Below are 12,339 nucleotides of genomic sequence, written 5' to 3'. Positions count from 1 at the left end.
GTGGATGGAAAACCTTTTTTTTCTCTTAGGAATCAATTTATAGTATTTGTATTTTTTTGTAATAACAATATTGTATATTTTATTTATTTATTTATTTATTTTAAAAAATATTGTATATTTTAGTGGTGCTTTGTAATATACAAGGCACTGTGTATGGTGTTTTTATATACTTTATTTGATCCTGAATTCCTCTGCTTAATAGCAAGTTGTTAGTGTTTGTTGAATGAATATCCCATGAGGTAGATAAAACAACTTAATTTATGGATGAAGAATCAGGCTACCAGTTTGCTTACTGGTGTTGGTCCTTAAGTGTTTACTGGTATGTGACAAAACAAAAAAAATAAGGATAATTTTGTCATGCAGTTGCCAACTGTCCTTTCTTGGGAACGATTTCTTTTACTCTGAGACTGTCTTCCACTTTTTTTAAGGGATGTTCAAGGGCTTTTTCTTTTTTTTTTTTTTCAAAGATTTATTTATTGATTGATTGATTGCTATGTTGGGTCTTCATTTCTGTGCTAGGGCTTTCTGTAGTTGCGGCAAGCAGGGGCCACTCTTCATCGCGGTGCGCGGGCCTCTCACTATCGCAGCCTCTCTTGTTGCGGAGCACAGGCTCCAGACGCGCAGGCTCAGTAGTTGTGGCTCACGGGCCTAGTTGCTCCGCGGCATGTGGGATCTTCCCAGACCAGGGCGCGAACCCGTGTCCCCTGCATTGGCAGGCAGATTCTCAACCACTGCGCCACCAGGGAAGACCAAGGGCTTTTTCTTATATGAAATAATAGTCCTGATAAATTTGTTGGTGGGTTTTAATAACACTCACTTTGTAAAGAATATTTTGATGGCTCCATATAGGTCTCCCCAATTGTTTTTGAAATTTTCGTGGTCTAAGAAGTCCCAAAGATGTGAACAACCATTGTACTCCACTAAGCCTTTTTTCCCACAGGAAAATTAAAATTTAAGGGCTGTTTACTAAAACCAACTGTAGCATTAACTACAAAACAGTAACAGCAGTTACCTTTTATTGAGTGCCTACTACTATCTTATGCTTTATATGCATTTTCTCATTTCATCCTCACTGGAGTTTAGTAAGAAGGGCGGTACTCTCATTTTACAGTTAAGGAAATTGAAACTTGTGTGAGGTCCTATAAGTGGCAAACTAAGATTCAAACCTACATTTGTCTGATTTTGAAGCCTTTTCTCTTAACCATTAGGCTATTTTACCTCCTTTTTATGTGTTCTAAGATAAATTAAACTGTTTAACTAACCAATTTTAAATTTTTAAAATATTGAATAATTACACTTCAGTTTCTCGGTATATCTGGTTATGGGGTTATGGCAGAGTGATGTGAAGAAAGTTGAAATAAAAGGGTTGGAGGAGTGGGATGAGAAAAGAGCAGTGCAGGATGGAGAGAAAAAGATATCTACTTGTTTCCCACATTTATGGTCTTCTGAAAGCATACTGATTGTTATTTAAAGACCCTAGTTCACAGAGTAGAATCTCTATTACTGTATTTGTGAGTTTTCTTCTGATTAATAGAGTAAGTATACTCTTATTATAGAGAACTTTAGAAACACTGATAAATATTAAAAAAAAATCACTCAGGGTCCTACTACTCAGATAACCAGTATTAATATTTTGGTGCTTCCCATTATCTTTTTCAATTGACAGAGAAAGAGAGACAGAGAAACAGAGGGAACATGTACGCACATGATGTTATATAAAGTAAGCATTTCCCCATATTATTTAAAATCTCATATGAAAAGCATTTTAATGATTGAGCAATATTTCATCCTATTGATGCTCTAATTTATGGAGTCATTTCTTAGTTTGGGGGCATTTAACTTGCTTTCAGGTCCCCCTTAACCTTATTATTTACAATGCTTTGGAGAAAACCTTTGAACATAATTTAGTTTCCTCTATATTTCTAGAACTGACACTCCTGAGTTAAAAGGTATGATATGGCTAAAGGTCTTAATTATGTCTTAGAAAGATGCCTTTCTGAGCAGAACAAACCAGAACAAGGAAATATGGTTGGAAAACTTGCTCTGGGCAAGAGCATTCCAGGGCCTTATTAACTGGCCTATGAATGAATTATTCCCTAACCTTGCATTAGAGCATTTTTCCTATTGGCTAACTAGAACTAATGTTGAGTGTTCATAATGGTATGCTTCTGGAAAAATAGTAGAGTTGCACTAGGTTACTCTTCACATAAACCTCTCTCTTTTGTGTTATTAATGTATTTTCTTCTTTCTGAGAAAACAGTAAATTAAAATCTTATATTTAAAAAGAGTAAAAAGTTTTAAATAATTATGGTAAATATCAATACTAGTAATTCTCAAACATTAGCCTGCATCCACATCACCTGGAGGGCTTGCAGGCACAAATTGCTTGGCACCAGTCAGCATCTGGGGTGGACCTTGAAAATTGACATTTCTAATACGTTCCTGTTGCCAAACCCAGTTCGTGCGCCTGGTGCACAGTGAGGCCAAACAAGCCAAAATGTTGGAGTTTGGAGCAGAGAAAGGTTTATTGCAAGGGCCGAACAATGAGAATGGGCTGCTGGTGCTCAAAAAGCCTGAACTCTCCCAAGGTTTTTAGGGAAGAGTTTTTATAGGCAAAATGTGGGGGGAGAACTGAAAGGTGTGTGACCTTCCCCTGATTGGTTGGTGGTGAGGTAACGGGATGATGTTCCACGAAGCTCAATCATTAGCCTTCTGGTTCCAACCTGTCTGGGATCCAGAGCTTGTGCTCTGACTGAAGTTACCATCCTCTACCTGGGTGGGATAGTTCCTGGAGAACTCTCAGATTGTTCTGTATAGCCCTTCAGGAGGAACCGGGACCCTGCCCCATCGCTGCACTGCTTCTTGACTGCCTTTCCTTTGTTTCTGCATTCCTTCACTCTTCTGTTTGAATCTGCCCTCTGGAACTCAGGGAACATCTAGGAGGCTAAGCCTTTTTCCTACAAGCAAGGAAGTGGAGGACAAGGAAAGGCTTTGTCCACAGGGTCCTGCTCAGTTTCATTCGAAGGTGATGGTGATGTTACTGGTTCAAAGACTATATTTTGAGAACCACTGATACTTACTAATGGATCTTTTAACCCTGGATAAAAAAAGATCTCTGGCTTTGGTATCAGCATTAGTTTATTTTCAAATTTGACAGGTAATTCTTGTGCAGCAAGGTTGAGAATCACTGGTATATGCAATTAACCAAGTTATAAGAGGTGAAAAATTTTTAATAAAAGTCAAGATTTTAAAAGACTGAGATGAAAAAAAAGATAATGCACTGAATTTAAGAGCCAGGAGTAGTTTCTAGCTTCCTGGTCTATCCCTATGTGTAAACAATTTAAATTCCTATGGGCAAACCATTCAAAATCTGAGATCTTCTGTAAAACAAGGACATCATAAGGTGATCATCAATGTACTTTCTAAAAAAATTTTATGACACAGCTTTTGTAGTTGGCATTTCATGTTGTTAGAAATGATGTGATATAACATTATTAATTAACATTACTAATATAAACACATGTAAACATAAGTTTAATGGTATTACTTATCATTATCTTGTTAAAGACCAGAGGCTTATGGTGGGATGGGGAGACCTACTCAGTAGTGACTGTTTTTTTAATAGCAAGTAGTAATCGCAGTGTCCAGTAGGTGGCAATAGTAACCTTTCATACAACTTTTAAATAGTTGTGTACTTATTGCTAAATATTTGTTTTCTCATTTGACTATACAAGTAAAATAGCAAAAATACTTTATAGACCCCTTGGAGCTTTGTTTATTTATTTTTTGTTCTGTTTTGGGCATGTTACAGAGGTTGCTTTAGTTGTCACTCTGTAATAATGCATTTTTAGAATTTAAAGAATTTGTTTCTGTTTTAACTTTTATTATAGAATTTTTTCAAATATACAGATAAAAAGAACACCCATTTACTTACCACCCAGCTTCAGCAATTATCAACATTATGCTCTTGTTCTAGGTACATCTATCCCTTCCATCTACCTACCACTCCCCAGCTCGTCCTCATCCTTGTTAGAGTAATTAAAAGCAAATCCCTATAAAGAGTTTTAAGAATAATCAAGCTATAAGTACAAGAAAATTTTAGTTCCATTTTTCAGAACCCAATGTTTTTGTGTTCTCCTCTGGCCATTGAGGGCATTTAGGTTCTTTGGATTGTATTTTGCATGTAATAATGGGCAAAACACCTATTTCTAGTGCTTTGAGAACTTAAGAGTACATAGTAACAGAACTAGCCACAGAAGGTTGTATATAAATATCAATACTTTAAAAAATAAGAAGGAAGAAATTGGTATCTTCACTTAAATTTTTGTTTTTGAATCAAAATATGAAATTAGAAATGTAACTATTATAAGGGATAGGTTGAAATAATACTTTTCATTCTGAAGGTATTCAGAGGAACAAAAAGTTTTACTGTATTGCTTTATTTTAAAAAATGGAAGGACATTAAATAAATTTGGCAAGTAGAGAAAGGAAGAACACAATCAAAAATTTAAAGAAAACAATGACCCATAATTCCTTAAATAACTGCTTAACATTTCGTATACTTCCTTTTTTTCTTCTTCCCATGGGGAGGTCTCCTTTTTCTCCCTGAAATAACATGGTTGTGATCATCTTGGGTATAGGGTAGGAAGGGAGATGCCTTGGCTTTGGCGGTTTCCCACATCTCCAGCTCTTTAGTCACTTTTATTTGAAAAAAGCCAACCAAAAAGCAATTTTCAAGTATTTGCTAAATGAAAGGTTTAACACTTTCTATATCTTGTCATATGTTGCATAAAACTTTATAGTATTGTTTCCTAAGTTGGTAATTACTTTAATGAAAATTAATTTATGTAAATTTTAAGTTGAATAACCCAGTGTTTCCCAAAGGGCAATAAGTGTACCAAGGAAGACCAAGAAATGAATTTTGATGGTAAGTGAGCCACATCTTTAAGAGTTTAGTATGTTTTTACTATATTATAGGAAAATATAACTTGCACATAAATGACCATGACTTCATGGGCATTGTTGCCTAGGATGACATTGCCTAGATGATTATCTGTAAAGTCTATTTAAAAATATTGTGTAAATTATGTAAATATATAAACTATATAAACTGCTTTCCAAAGTGGTTATACAATTTTACATTCCCTCCAGTAGTGCATAAGGGTTCCAGTCTCTCCACATCCTTGCCAACACTTGGAATTGTCTGTCTTTTTTATTATAGCCATTCTAGTGAGTGTGTAGTAGTCATATATGTTTTAATTTGAAAATAAATTATTTTGCTGAGAAAGTGCTTGGGGATAAATGATAGAGTTTTAAATGTGTGCCATTTAGAAGATGGAGTATATTTATACTATGAAGCTCCAGAAGTGGAGGTAGGACTAATGTAGACTTTCTAGGGGAGCAAATTCTGGCAAGAAGTTAAGCAAAAGTTAAATACTATGGACTTTCTTGCAAAGTTGTAGTAACCTTTTTATTGAATATATTTACATCCAGCTGTTTCAGTGTTTCCTCAGTTACAGTCAACAGAAATTAACCAGAGAAGAAATGTAATGTAAGGATATGTAGTGGTTCACAGAATCTAAGGAAAAGTTCAACAACTGGTCCTTGGAAAGGATAGGAAGCAGTGCAGCTTAAGGGATCTAAGTAGCAGGAACCAATGGACAGCTTCTTCAGAGAGCTACTGTCAAGGTGAATTTGTTCTCTGACCTTGTGTCACTCTACTCAAGATTTAAATTTTAAGGAGAAAGAGTCTGTTTGGCCTAGTTTAGTTTACACGCCCACTCCTTGGTCAGGAGAAGGCAGAATTGATAATCTCACCAAAACTGCATGCAGTAGGGTAGAAGAAATTGCCCAGGGGGAATATTGAAATGCCTTTACCAAAAGAAGGGGCTCACTGGGTGCTGGGCAGGCAAGACCAATAGATGTCCACTATATCACATCACTATCTCTGTTGAATGACTAGGAAGAATTAATAGCAATGATAGGAGGGTCAACAAATCTCTAAGGGTCATTCATTCCTTGAATAGTTATTAAATGTCTCTTCCTATGATTTCTATGAAATCAATGTATTTCTTTGAACTAAAAACATTTACTTTGTTACTCAAAGTATTTTTACATACATAGCAAATATTCTTTGAATGCAAAAAAATGTTGCCCATTTATTTTTTGGAGGGGAGAAATGTCAATTTCATTTTATTAAACATAAATAGGAACACATGAACATATTCCCATGGTAAAAAGTTTAAATCCGATACAGCAAAACTTCTATGATTCTCCCAATCAGCCTCCCTTGTAGCTCCATGTGGATCTTCTATACTTGTACAAATTATGTTCCTACATTTACAGTTAATTGCCTGTTGGCATATGTAGGTTTTTCATATTTAAAAATAGGTAGTATTAGCAAGTACTTCTTTAAGGTAGATTGCTACAATAGTATAGTGGTTAAGAGCACAGACCCCAGAGACAAACTATAAGGATTCAAGTTCTAGCTCTCCTATGTAGCTGTATATTGTTGGTATTGCCCAGTAAATTTAAGGAAACTTTTTATTGACATACAACACAAATTCATAACTATGAACAACTTGATGAATTTTCCTAAAGTGAACATGTACCTAGCATATAGGTCACGAACTAGATAATACCAGTACCCCAGAAACCCCTTTGTTCCCTCCTTGAAAAATACTCCTCTTCAAGGTAACCACTATCATGACTTCTAAGAACATGTATTTGTTATTCCTCTTTTTGAACTCTATGTAAATGGAATAATAATTACCATATGCATTTTGGGGGGGAGGCCCAGGTTCACTCAGTATGTTTATGAAACTCATCCATGTTGTATGTATTTATATTTTATTAATTCTCATTGCTGTTTTAATATTCCATTGTGTGACTATATCACAATTTATCCATTCTACTGTTGATGGACATGTGGATTCTTTACAATTTGAGGTATTACAAATAACGCTATTCTGAACATTCTTATACAGTTTTTTGGGGGGAGGTTTTAGGGATTTTACAAATAATGCTATTTATTAACATTCTTGTTCACTTCTTTTGGTGAACATATGTATGCATTTCCCTTAGATATATACCTAAGAGCGGAATTGCTGGATCATAAGTTAGGTATATGTTCATTTATAGTAGATAATGCTTCACAGTCTTCCAAAGTAGTTGTACCAATATAACTTCCAACGGTGTGTGAGAGTTCCCACTGATCTACATCCTTGCCGATAATTGGTTTATCTTTTTCATTTTAACCATTTTGCTGAACGTGATATGGTCCAGTAATTTTTGAAGAATGTAAAAATCCCATTAGTGGGGAAGACAGAATGTAGGGTGTCACTCCCCAGTGATTGAAGTTGGCTCTGAGGTCGGGCAAGGCCCGGGCTGGGCAGACCTGCCCTAGGGGTGAGGGGTTGCTGGCATGTCAGCACTCCTGCTCTTCTTCATTACCCTCTCCCTGTATCGGGGCCCACATGCCCTTTGGAAAAAGGGATCACCTGAGAAGCACAATACAAGGGCTTGTCCCTTGCATCTGGGCTGGTGATCTGGGCAGAGGCTGGGACAGGAGCCACAAGAGTCAGATAGTTTTCCCAGGAGAGGCCCAGTGCCTCCCTCCTTCCCAGGGTCACCACCTTCCTGGCTCCTCCTGCCTTGTGTCCCCTCAGGCCTTCCAGCCCCTTGTACCTTTACTGCTGTTTGGTTAAAGCCTCTGTTTTGTTAAAAAAAAAAAAAAAGATTATCAGGTGATCTAGAGTTTTATGGGATTTATAAAATAACTTTTTCTTCAAAAAATTAAAAGAGATGGAAGAAATCTGTTATTCTCTGACTCCAACAAGTTACTATCTTCTGGGGAAAGGACTAATTTGGTTTGGATTATCCTATGTAATAAAGGGCCCTCCATCAGACTCTAGAACCTGGTTTTGAACATTACCCCTTCTTTATATCTAAATCCCATGTTTGGTAAAATTAGGTATTTAAGATTTTAAAATTATTGTTCCTGGTATATTATGCAATTTCAAATATTACTACTCTTAACCTAGACTGGAGACTGCAAATACCTGACTCACATTCTGTCATCCCTTGTTTCCAGCCAGGCAGATTATGACAGATGACGTGACTCACAGAATGTTTTTTTTCCCACTGATTTCTCTGTGGTCTCAGATTTTTTTTTTTCTCAGTACGGTGCTCCTCGTAGTCACACTGTTGACTAGAAGTGTGATGGAAGATTAAAACACTCTTTTCATCCTGTACCTCAAGGTACAAAGTAATCAGCTGAGTCTTAAAATTTTCTTAAGTATTGCCATTGTTGGTTGGCCCTATATTATACTGAGAGAAATGTGACTCATTCTTAGAAAGCTGTCATTTAAATCTATTACTTAGTCATGCTAACTGAGGAGCTGGCTTACTTTTATTTTATTCTTGTTTAAAATTTTTTGTTTTCCTTTCTATTTGATTGGTTTTTTTTTTTCTTTTGGACTAGGAAAAATTCTGAGAAGTTTGCTGCAGCTTCATAGGTCAAAGTAAGTTAGGGGAAATGACTTGGAAGAGGAGGAAAGATGATGCAGATACAGGGTTACACATGAATACTGACAGTTTGGGGGTTAGGAAGACCTTTAGAGTCCTATATCGTTTTGGAGTATATTGGTTATGGTATGATGTATATTGATCATAGCTTGTCACTTGAAATTAAATTTAAAAATAATTTATGGTAGTGAATTACAAAGTAGCATTTTTCAAAGTGAAATGTTAGAGAGTAAGTTGCTTCTTTAAAAATTTTGACTATGCTAAAATGATAAAGCTGATGATTAAAACCTAAGATGAAAGATAATTAAAACCTCAAGCGGATAAAGAAGGAAGGGAGGACAGATGAAAAATAAAAGAGTTTGGTGATATAGATGAAACCGGGAGATAAGTTTTAGCAGTAGTAGTTTATGCTAATGTCATATTCCCAGCTCCAACCCTTACTAAGTGTGTTACTCTGAGCATTCACTTGCCTTGTGAGCCTCAATCTTTTTGACTATAACACAATCATAAGAAAGGTCACCTTTATTAACTCAAAGTGTTGTGAAAACTACTCAGGTAATGTAAATGAAATTATTTTATAAAATGAAGGTACAATCAACTGCTGTTATCATAAATACTAGGATAATATGTGAGCCTCAACATGTAAATAGCTCAAACTGGGTTAAAAAAAAAAAAATTCTAGCTTTCCTTTTCTGCCCATAATGGAATAACGTATACCAGACTTGCCCTCTACCTGTGAACAGCTAGAAAACTGGACAAAAATATTTGAAGCTACTGTTTTCTGACCTTGGAAAACATGCAGTACGGGTGTGTGTTCTCTAAATGGATGGAAACAAATAAGTTGTACAAAAGCCTCAGCATTCTGCCTGATGTCACTTCCCAGACCCTGCACAGGAAGAGGGAAACCAAGGAAAGCACGGTAGTCTCTTTATAGAAGTCACTGAGATCAGATTTGGGGAAGGCTGTGGCAGCTTCGGTTTGTGAGGCATGGCACCAGAGACGTAGGCGCCATGCAGGGAAGCTCCAGCACTCTGCAGGGGGGTTCACTGAGACGTCTGCGCTGTGCTAAGATGGGCCTGCATAGAGTGAAATGCCACAAGGCTAGACTAAACGCAATTATTGGGGAGCTTTAAGTTGAACAATTCCCAGAACTTACATGTGGCTGAGAGACATTTGAGTTTTGACCACCAGAGTGGCAAGACATTATTGAAAATCCTGGGCATTCAGTAGATACCCCAGAGTTGTGCCTTCAAATAGGGCTAAAAGAGCTCTAGAGTAGAGGCTACTCCGGACCACCGATAACACTTTAAAAACAACCTCAAAAGGATCAAATTGATTGGCAAGGAAGTTAACTGCCTGCCAAATTCAACACTCTTTAAATGCAGAAAACAAAATCCAAAATTTTAAGAACATAGCTTTTATGGTGTCTGGTACCCAATAAAAATTATGACATGCAAAAAGGAAGGAATATGTAAGGAAGAAAATCAGTCAATAGAAACTGACTCAGAAATTATGCAGATGAATGAAGTAGCTGACAAGGGCTTTAAAACAACTATAGTAAATATGTACAAGTGTGTAATGAAAAACATGAGCATAATGAGGAGAGAAATGGAAGACATTAAAGAAGGCAAAGGGAGCTTTAGAGCTGCAATGCAATTTAGAAATGCAATATCTGAACGGAAAATTCACCAATGGATTAACACCTATAGCCACTGCAGAAGAAAAGAAGCATGACTTAAAGATACTGCAATAGGGGGCTTCCCTGGTGGCGCAGTGGTTGAGAGTCTGCCTGCCAATGCAGGGGACACGGGTTCGAGCCCTGGTCTGGGAAGATCCCACATGCCGCGGAGCGACTGGGCCCGTGAGCCACAATTACTGAGCCTGCGCGTCTGGAGCCTGTGCTCCGCAACAAGAGAGGCCACGACAGTGAGAGGCCCGCGCACCGCGATGAAGAGTGGCCCCCACTTGCCGCAGCTGGGGAAAGCCCTCGCACGGAGACGAAGACCCAACACAGCCATGAATAAATAAATAAATAAATAAAATATTAAAAAAAAAAGATACTGCAATAGGAACTATACAAATTGAGGTACAGAATGAAAATAATAATAGTAATAAAAGGCCAGATCCTCAGTGATCTGAGGAATATTCAAAGTGATCTAACGTACGTGTAATTGGAGTATCTGAAAAGGGCAGGGGAGAGGAGCCAGAAAATATATATTTGAAGTAATAATGGTTTAATTTTTAATGAACAGGATGAAAACTATGATTTCTAAATCTAAGTAAATGAACTTCAAGCAGGATAATTGAAAGGAAAACCATTCTAAGGCATATCATATTCAATTTGTTGAGAATCAGTGATAACATAACACTCAAAAGCAGCCAGAGAGAAAAAGAAACATTAAATACAGGGGTACCAAGATAAGAATTACTGATTTCTTGTCAGAAGTAATGCAAGCCAAATAGGGAATGGAATCATAACTTTAACATGCTTAAAAAAAAGTTAATGTAGAATTCTATGTCAAGTGAAAATATCCTTCAAAAATGAGAGCAGCATAAAGACTTATTTGACAAATAAAACACAGAGAATTTATTTCCAGCAGACCTGAATTACAAGAAATGTTAAAGGAAGTCCTTCGAGAGGAAGAAAACTGATACCAGTACAAACCCAGTTCCATACAAATGAATGAAGAATGCCAGAAATGGAAAATATGTGGGAAAATATGAAAAATGCTTTTCTGATTTTTATCCTTTCTTTTAAAAAAATTACCTTTTAAAAGCAAATGTAATAACAGTGTATAGTGGGGTTTATAACAGTTTGAATTAAAATGTAGGAAAATAGCACAAAGGTTGGCATATGGTATATACTTATACTTGGCTTATTTCAGTTGCGTGCAACTTTCTGTGTTCATCTAGTATTTTTAGTGGATGAAATCACATGTAAAATCAAAAGTCAAGTTAATACTAAAAATTTTTGTTATTGTGTTAAAACAAGTTTGCATTTTTGAAAACAAACATTGTAGTAGAACTGACTGTATAGTTCACCTAGTATGACAAAAGTTTGCACCCATGTTACCATGATGAAAATCAAGATACAGAAAATTTCCATCACCCCCAAAAGTTTACTTGTACACTTTGTACTGATTCTTGCCTTTAGCTCCAAGCAACAGTAGATTTGTGTTATGTCACTATAGTTTTGCTTGCTGTAGAATTTCACATGGATGGCTTATACACTGTTATGTATACGTTTTAATACTTTAAAATTCATCCACATTGCTGCATATATCAAATAGATTATTCTTTTCTATTGCTGAAATATATTCCATTATATAGATATGCCAAATGTATTTATCCATTCATTCACCTGTTGATGGGTATCTGTGTTGTTTCCAGTTTGTGGTTATTATGAATAAAACTTCTCTGAACATTAATGTACAAGCTTTTTTTGGTGGACATTTGCTTTCTTCTCCCTTGGATTAATAATGGAACTGCTAGGTCATATGGTGACAACTTTCATAAGAAACAACCAAATAGGTCTCCAAAGTGGTTGTACTATTTTATGCCCCCAACAGCAATATCTGAAAGTTGAAATTGCTTCATATCCTTGGGAAAAGTTGGATTTTTAATGTTTAATTTTAGCTATTCTAGTGGGTGTGTAGTGATATCTCATTGTGACTTTAATTTGCATTTCCCTAGTGACTAATGATGTTAAGCATCTTTTTATGTGATAATTAACTATTCTTCTATCTCCTTTGGTAATTAGTACAAAGTGTCTATTCAAATCTTCTGCTCTTTTGAAAAGTTGGATTGTCTGTC

General features: G+C 36.2%; 1 long non-coding RNA gene across 1 annotated transcript; it reads left to right on the top strand.

Moving 5' to 3' along the window:
* Positions 1-1,664: 1,664 nt before the first annotated feature.
* LOC132366428 (uncharacterized) lies at positions 1,665-11,396 on the top strand. Its single transcript, XR_009503439.1, has 3 exons — positions 1,665-1,720; positions 4,885-4,927; positions 11,124-11,396. It is a non-coding gene; the product is annotated as an uncharacterized LOC132366428 (long non-coding RNA).
* Positions 11,397-12,339: the final 943 nt, after the last annotated feature.

This window comes from Balaenoptera ricei, chromosome 5, assembly GCF_028023285.1.
Source record: "Balaenoptera ricei isolate mBalRic1 chromosome 5, mBalRic1.hap2, whole genome shotgun sequence".
NCBI lineage: Eukaryota > Metazoa > Chordata > Mammalia > Artiodactyla > Balaenopteridae > Balaenoptera > Balaenoptera ricei.
Note: the sequence above shows the minus strand (reverse complement) of the source record. Positions and strands in the feature narration are given on the sequence as shown.